Below are 8,348 nucleotides of genomic sequence, written 5' to 3' on the forward strand. Positions count from 1 at the left end.
GCTGAGGGAGTGCCGCACTGTCGGAGGGTCAGTGCTGAGGGAGTGCCGCACTGTCGGAGGGTCAGTACTGAGGGAGAGCCGTACTGTCATTGATTAAAAATCCATAGCTCGCATTTGAATAGATTTAATGACCCAGCCCACTGTGGTGAAGAAATCCACAGATTCCCTCCCCTCTGAGAGAACAAATTCCTCCCTATTCCTGCCTGAAATGGGTGACTGTGTATTCCGAGATAATGCCCTATGGTCCATGACTCTCCCACAACCGGAAGCAGCCTCTCCATGCCTCCCCTGTCAAGGTTCCCCTGAGAATCAATCAGGTCACTTCCATCCTACCAAACTCCAATGAGTCCAGGCCCAACCACAATGTTCCAGACGTGGTCTGACTCATGCCTCGTGCAATTTTAGTGGAACCTCCTGAGGTTAATGTTCCATTCCCTTCTGAAATACTGGTCTCCATTCCATTTGCCTTCCCTCTGACCTGCTGAACTTGGATACTAGATTGTTGTGATTCGTGGGCAAGGATATCCAAGTTCCTCTGTTCTATTGCTTTTGCAGTATTTCACCATTTCAGTAATATTCAGCTCCTCTATTCTTCCAGCCAAAGTGCATAACCTCTCATTTCCCTACGATATATTCCATTTGTCATGTTTTGCTCACTCAGCCTGTCTGTCCATGTCCCTCTGCAGACCCTTCACTGCTTTGGTTTCCATCTATTTTTGTCATTGACAAACTTGGTGCAGTGTACCCACATCCCTTACCCACGTCATTCATATATTTTGTAAATACCTGGCCCCACCTCTGATCTCTATCACACTCAACTGGTTGCCATCAGAAAATGCCTCCTTATCCAACTCTCTGCCTTCTCCGAGTTAGCCAGTTCTCTATATCTGCAAATATATTTTTGCTTTATAATTAATCCTGTGGAGTGAGCATCACTGGTATTTATTTGCCCATCCCTAATTGCCCCGAGGGCAGTTAAGAGTCAACCACATTGCCTGGGTCTGGAGTCACATGGAGGCCAGACCAGGTAAGGGTGGCAGTTTCCTTTCCGAAGTGGAGTTAGTGAACCAGATGGGGTTTTCCCAACAATCAGAAATGGATTCATGGTCATCCTTAGACTCTTAATTCCAGAATTTTGATGGATCCAAATTGCAACACTTGCCATGACAGGATTTGAACCCAGGTCCCCAGAATATTACCTGGGTCTCCGGATTAACTGCCTAGTGTTAATACCACTCAGCCATTGCCTCCCCAGCTGCCTCCAACACCACGGGCTCTTATTAAGTAGCCTAACATGTTATACCTTATCAAATGCTTTCTGAAAATCCAAATATATTGCATCTACGTTTTCCCCTTTGTCCTTTTTTCCTGCGAGTTACTTCCTCAAAGAATTCTAGTAAATTTCTCAAGCGTGCTTTCCCTTTATGAAGCCACATTGAGTCTGTTTGAATAGACTCTAACATATTCCCAATAACTGAAGCTAACAGGCCTATAGTTACCTGCTTTTTGTCTCCTTCCCTTTCTAAATGAGTTTGTTACTTTGGCAGTTTTCCAAACCTCTGGCTTTTCCAGAATCTAAGAAGATTACTGCCAATGTATGCATTAACTGTGCAGTGACTTCCTTTAATAGCCTTGGATGCATTCCATCAGGTTCAGTCTTTCGACCCATTAATTTCCCTAGCATATTTTCTCTCATGATTGTTATTATATTTATTTCCTCTCCTCCCTTATCTCTTGAATATTAATCATTTTTGGAATGCAATTAGTGTCTTCCTCTGTGAGGTTTGATGTAAAATATTTATTCAATTCCACTGCCGGTTCCTGGTACCAGTTTGGAAGTGCAACTGGAGATACTGAGTACAGGTCTGTCCCAGATATATCAGAGAGAGTCATAGAGTTACACAGCACGAGAACAGGCCCTTCGGCCCAACACATCCATGCCGACCAGTTATCCCAACCTCACCTAGTCCCATTTGACAGCATTTGGCCCATATCCCTCTAAACCCTTCCTATTCATATACCCATCCAGATGCCTCTTAAATGCTGTAATTGTACCAGCCTCCACCACATCCTCTGGCAGCTCAATCCACACACGCACCACCCTCTGGGTGAAAACGTTGCCCCTCAGGCCCCTATCAAATCTTTACCCTCTGACTTTAAACCTATGCCCTCTAGTTCTCATCTCCCCCATCCCAGGGAAAAGACTTTGTCTATTTACCAATCCATGCACCTCATGACTTTATAAACTTCTATAAGGTCACCCCTCAGCCCAGTGAAAACAGTCCCAGCTCATCCGTCCTCTCCTTATAATTCAAATCTTCCAGTCTCAGTAACATCCTTGTAAATTTTTTTTGCATTCTTTCTAGTTTTATAACATCCTTTTTATTATCAGGGTGACCATAATGGTGAACATTACTCCAAATGGGGCCTTGTCAATGTCTTCTACGCTATAACATGACCTCCCAACTCTTGTACTCAATGCTCTGACTGTTGACGCTAAACATGTCAAACACCTTCTTCACTGCCCTGTCTACCTGTGACAACACTTTCAAGGAACTATGCACCTGAGCCCCATGTCTCTATTCAACAACACTCCGCACGGCTCTACCATGAACTATGGAGGACCTGCCTTGGTTGATCTTACCAAAATGCAACACCTTACATTTATTTGCATTAGCCTTCATCTGCCATTCCTCGGCCCACTGGCCAATCGGATTGAGATCCTGTTTTACTTTTACATAACCTCATCCACTGCCCACCAAACCACCAATTATGGTCTCATCTGCAAACTTACTACACGCCTCTTACATTCTCATTCAAATCGTTTATAAAAATGACGAACAACGGTGGACCAAGCACCGATCCTTGTGGCACACCTCTGGTCACAGACCTCCAGTCTGAAAAACAACCCTCTCCCACCACCCTGTGTCTCCTACTGTCAAGCCAAATGTGTATCTAATTAGCTAGCTCTCTCTGGATCCCATGTGATCTGGCCTTACTAACCCCAGTCTACGCTGTGAAATTTTGTCTAAAGTCCATGTGGACAATGTCGATTTTGTCAATTTTTTGTCAACATCAAATTTATGAGATATGGTTTCCTCACACTCAAAGCCATGCTGACTAATCAGTCCTTGCCTTTTCCAAATGCATATAAATCCTGTCTCTCAGAATCCCCTCTAATACCTCTGGTCTCAGGCTCACCGGTCTACAGCTCCCTGGCTTTTCCTTGCAGACTTTAAAAAATATTGACACAATACTAGCCACCTTCCAGTCTTCCAACGCCTCACCCGGGGCTGTTGATGCTAGTGTCCGTAGCTTCCCACAATGTCCTGGCCCACATTTGATCAGGTCCCCAGGATTTATCTACCTTTATGCATATTAAGGCTGCCAGCATCATTTCTTCTGTAATGTGGACTCTTTTCAAGACATCTCTATTTATTTCCCCCCGGCTCCCCAGCTCCAGATTTTTCTTCACAGTAAATACTGAAGAGAAATATTCATTTTGTATCTCACCTATCACCTGTGGCTCCACACATACATGGCCTTGTTGATCCTTAAGGGGCTTTATTCTGTCCCTAGTTACTCTTTCTCACTTAATATATTTGTAGTCTCTTTGGATTCTGCTTAGCCTTATCTGTGAAAGCTATCTCATGTTTTTTGCCCTCCTATTCCCTGTTAAGTACACTCCTCTATACTCCTCAACGGAGTCACTTCATCCTGGCTGCCTCCTTCTTTTTCTTGCCATCCATTGTTTCTTGTCCCTACCCATCTTGCCCTTCACACGAACAGGAACATCCTGTCTCTGAACTCTCATGATCTTCCTTTTGAAAACCTCCCACTTGCCAGATGCCCCTTTACCTGTGAATAGCCTCCACGAATTAACTTCGGAAAGTTCCTGTCCAATACCGTCAAAATTGGCCTCTCCCAAGTTTAGAACTTCAACTTGTGGACCAGGTCTATCCTTTTCCATCACAATTTTAAAACTAATAGAATTATGGTCACTGGCCCCAAAGTGCTCCCCCACTGACACCTCAGTCACTTGCCCTGCCTTATTTCCCAAGAGAAGGTCAAGTTTTGCCCCTTCTCTAATCAGTACATATTGAGCATAGAACATTACAGCGCAGTACAGGCCCTTCGGCCCTCGATGTTGCGCCGAGCTGTGAAACCAATCTGAAGCCCATCTAACCATAAATTCCTCCCTATCCAAGCTCTTGGCACTATGGCAGTCCCAATCTACGTTTGGAAAGTTAAACACTCCCACTATTACAACCCTATATTCTTACAGCTATCTACAATCTCCCTTCATATTTGGTCCTCAGTTTCCTGCTCACTATTAGGGACGGGGGCTATAGCACAATCCAGTCAAGGTGATCACCCCATTCTTATTTCTCAGTTCCATCCATATAGCTTCATTGGACGATCTCCCAGGAAGATCCTTTATAAGTACAGCCATGATGTTTTCCCTAATCAAAAATGCCACTCCTCCTCATCTCTTGCCTCCTCTTCTATTGTTCCTGTACGCTGGAACATTGAGCGGTCAATCCTGTCCCTCCCTCAGCCAAGTTTCTATAATAGCTACGACGCCACATCATTCCTTCTCTTGTCGAAAACATTCGTCAGCAGGTGCTGGAATTTCCAACGTCCATGATGCAGTCCACAACCCCAGAGAGAAACAGCACCTCAAGGTGAACAGATACAATGACAGTGGGCTCCTTTTACAAAGGCGATGGTTTGGTTACAGCCAAGACACATTACCAGGAGGGTAAAACGTAGAACAAACAAGTCCTGAGATTCCATCACGATGAAAAAGAGATGAGCATGATCAAGCAGAAAAGGGTGACTAGGGTCAGAAAAGGGTCATTCTCAAGTTAAAATTAGGCTGAAATTTGAAAGTTCAGAGAGAGAAAATGAACAAAGTAGTAGGAGGCAAATCGAGAACATGAGAAACTGTCAGCTCACATAAAAGGGAAAGCTAAATTCTCTTATAAAAATTTAAACAGTTAAAATGTGGTAACTTGAGGTTAGACTGATAATGGTGATTTACACAGGGGATGGTAGATATTAATCAAATGTTTTGTGAATATCGTAACCAAGCAAAAGATACTGCCAATGTCAAAGTGAAAGAGGAACTGGGTGAGGCACGGGCTGGTAAAGGGGGAGTGTTACAGACTGACCGGACAGAAAGCTCATCTGACACAGGACACGGAATCTGACAGCATTGAGAAATGTGAGGGGTAGAGTGAAGAATTCCAAAGGCCAGAGACATGTGAACTAATTTACTCAGATGTGGAGGTGCTAGTGTTGGCCTGGCGTGGACAAGGTCAGAAGTCACATGACACCGAGTTATAGTCCAACAGGTTTATTTGAAATCACAAGCTTAATCACCATTACCTGGAGTCCTGTGATTTCTGATTTATTTTGATAGGGGGAACATGAGAAATAATATCAAATAAAAAATATAGAGTATAGAAAAGTCCTAAAGGAGATATAGATGTAGAGAGCCCTGGGTGTGTGTGTGGGGGTGGGGGGGGGGGGGGGGGGGGGGGGGGGGGGGTGTAGATGGTGGTGGCAGGTACAAGATGCATCCTAGAGGACAATATATTGCGAAAATAGCAAATGAAGGATTCAGAATTCTGGGTTTGATCAGTAGTGAGATTCTGTTGATTATACAAAGGACACAGCTTTCAGGTTTGGCACTATCGTTTCAGGCAGCTCTGAGCAAAAACATCTTAACAGAATTATTTGCCCCAAAAGACTATGACTTCAATATCTCCGGTTTTACCATCCCATTGTCTGTCTCTCGCAATGTCAGGAACCTTTACCAACAATGTCTTGCAATACAGCCCAATTATTTCATCATACAGCTCTAGACTTCAACACCAAAAGCTGCAAAGTTTGAGAAATGTGACACAGAGACACACATCTTACAGAGTGCATTCAGGAACATTATCATAGCTTCCCTTAAAAAACATCTCAATTCACAAGCTCTATAGCTGACTGCAGCTTATAAACAGAAGAGTTTCAGGCTAAGGGGGTTTAACTAATTTAATTTTAGTAAATATCCTGCCAATGTAAGACATAGCTTTCTCCCACTCCTTTTCATATTTTTTCATTTCTTTTTCTTTTCTTCGTCTTCCTGGTGTCATGGGGAGGTCGGAGCAGAGTTGGTGGCGACTCCTGGCTAATATACTCAATGTGTGGACTCCAGGGAAGGTGACTGGGCATTGGTTGCCGTGATGGTGGAGCGGGAATTCCAGGCTGTGGGAGGCCCAGTGTGTGTGAACCTTTAAGGAATCTTGGAGCTGATGAAGACTGAGGGATAGGTAATAAATGCTGGCCAGGCAGCAACACCCAGATCCCACAAATGAATTTTAAAAAGGGAACTTTGTTTTAGTAATTTCAGTTTATTCCTTTGTACTCAAGATGGTGCCAGATTGTGGCAACAGACACTTATCACTGTATCTCCCTAGATATATATGACAATAAATCATTCATTCATTCATTCATTTGTTCATTCTTTAATGTATTCATTTTTTTCTCAGGATATGTGAAGTGCCATAAACACCTTGTCAGCTGTAAACTGGCATCTTCAAACTGGCATCGCGCTTCATAGCCAAGTCTCAAAGAGAATGGAGGACAAAAACAGGGGGGGCGGGGGTTGCTTTTACTAAAACTACACAAGGCATCAGTCAGACCACAGCTGGGATACTGGCAACAGGTTTGGATTCCTAATTAAGGTAGTCCAGAGGAGCTTCACTCAGCTGATACCAGGAGTTGAGGGACTGCCGTATGAGGAGAGGTTGAGTAGATTGGCCTCTATGTACTGGAAACTAGAAGAATGAGAGGAAACCTTGTTGAAATATACAAGATTCTTTGGTCGATACAGAAGAGGAATAGGCAAAAAGGAAATGGGGATGGGGTAGCTTTGCTAATAAAGTATGGATTAGTGCAGTGGTGAGCGGTGATATATAGGCAATAGATCAAGATGCGGAATCACATTGGGCAGAAGTAAGGAATGGCAAGGGAAAGAAGTCCCAAGTATCATCTATAGATCCCCAGAGAACTGTCTCATTGTATGACAAAATCAGAAAATAATAGAGGTACATATAGAGGTCACTACAATCATCATGGGTGATTTTATATTGTCTGGACAAATCAGATGGACAAGGGTGATATGGATGATGAATTTCGAGAGTTCATGAGGGGATGATTGCACCAAGGATGAATCCTGGTGCCTCAAATATTCATGAAAACGTAATCACTTTGGGGGGAGAGAATTGGTGGCAGTAGTGCAGATTGTACCGTGGGCTGCAGCACGGTGGCTCAGTGGTTAGCACTGCTGCCTCACAGCACCAGCGTCCCAGGTTCAATTCCAGCCTCAGGTGACTGTCTGTGTGGAGTTTGCACATTCTCCCCGGGGTTTCCTCCCACAATCCAAAGATTTGCTGGTCAGGTGAATTGGCCATGCTAAATTGCCCATAGTGTTAGGTGCTTTCGCCAGAGGGAAATGGGTCTGGGTGGATTACTGTTCGGAGGGTCGGTGTGGACTGGTTGGGCCGAAGGGCCTGTTTCCACACTGTAAGGAATCAAATCTAATCTAATCATATCATATTTGCTAATGATACAGAAATGGTTGTGAAGAGGCCATAAGGAATCTGCAAAGGGACATATATATAGGTTGAGATTGTGTAAAACCCTTGTTAGATGGGGAAGTGTGAGGGCAAGCATTTTGGAATGAAGAATCAAAAGGCAGACTGTTACTTAACTGGAGAGACAGTCCAAAACAGTGCAGCACAGCGGGGTGGGAAAGTTCCTGTGCATAAAACACAAACAGTTACCATACAGGTGCAGCAAGTACCATATACACTCGAGTAATTATCTGCCGTTGCATTGTTTTGGAAGAAATAAAAGTCAAAACAACAGCACTTTTAAAAGGGAGAGGAACAGACAATAGGCAGCACATGGTGAGGTCAGGGATGGAGACAGAGAAAATTAACAAACAGTAAAATTCACAACTGAGCTTGGAGGAACCTGTTTGGGAGAGGCCACAGCACAGACATAGATAAGTGAATAGTTTTAAGTGTGGCCTTGGGGCCTTGCTGTAAGTCTGTAGTAGTGAGTAGAGTGAGTTCTTTCTTGATTATATGTCTTATTGAGATATGTCTCTTGATTAAACTTAAATATATAAACCATAAGTATTAAGTTAGCCTGGAGCAGTGTTTTGTAGAGGAATAAGACAGTGCTATTTTTGGGTCGGGAGATTGAAAGAAGCAAAAATGGCCTTTAGTAGAGTGATATGCTCTTCTTGTTGAATGTGGGGGTTTAGGGAGAGATTACGAGTTACTGAG

Source organism: Chiloscyllium plagiosum, chromosome 28, assembly GCF_004010195.1.
Source record: "Chiloscyllium plagiosum isolate BGI_BamShark_2017 chromosome 28, ASM401019v2, whole genome shotgun sequence".
In the NCBI taxonomy this organism is placed as follows: Eukaryota; Metazoa; Chordata; class Chondrichthyes; order Orectolobiformes; family Hemiscylliidae; genus Chiloscyllium; species Chiloscyllium plagiosum.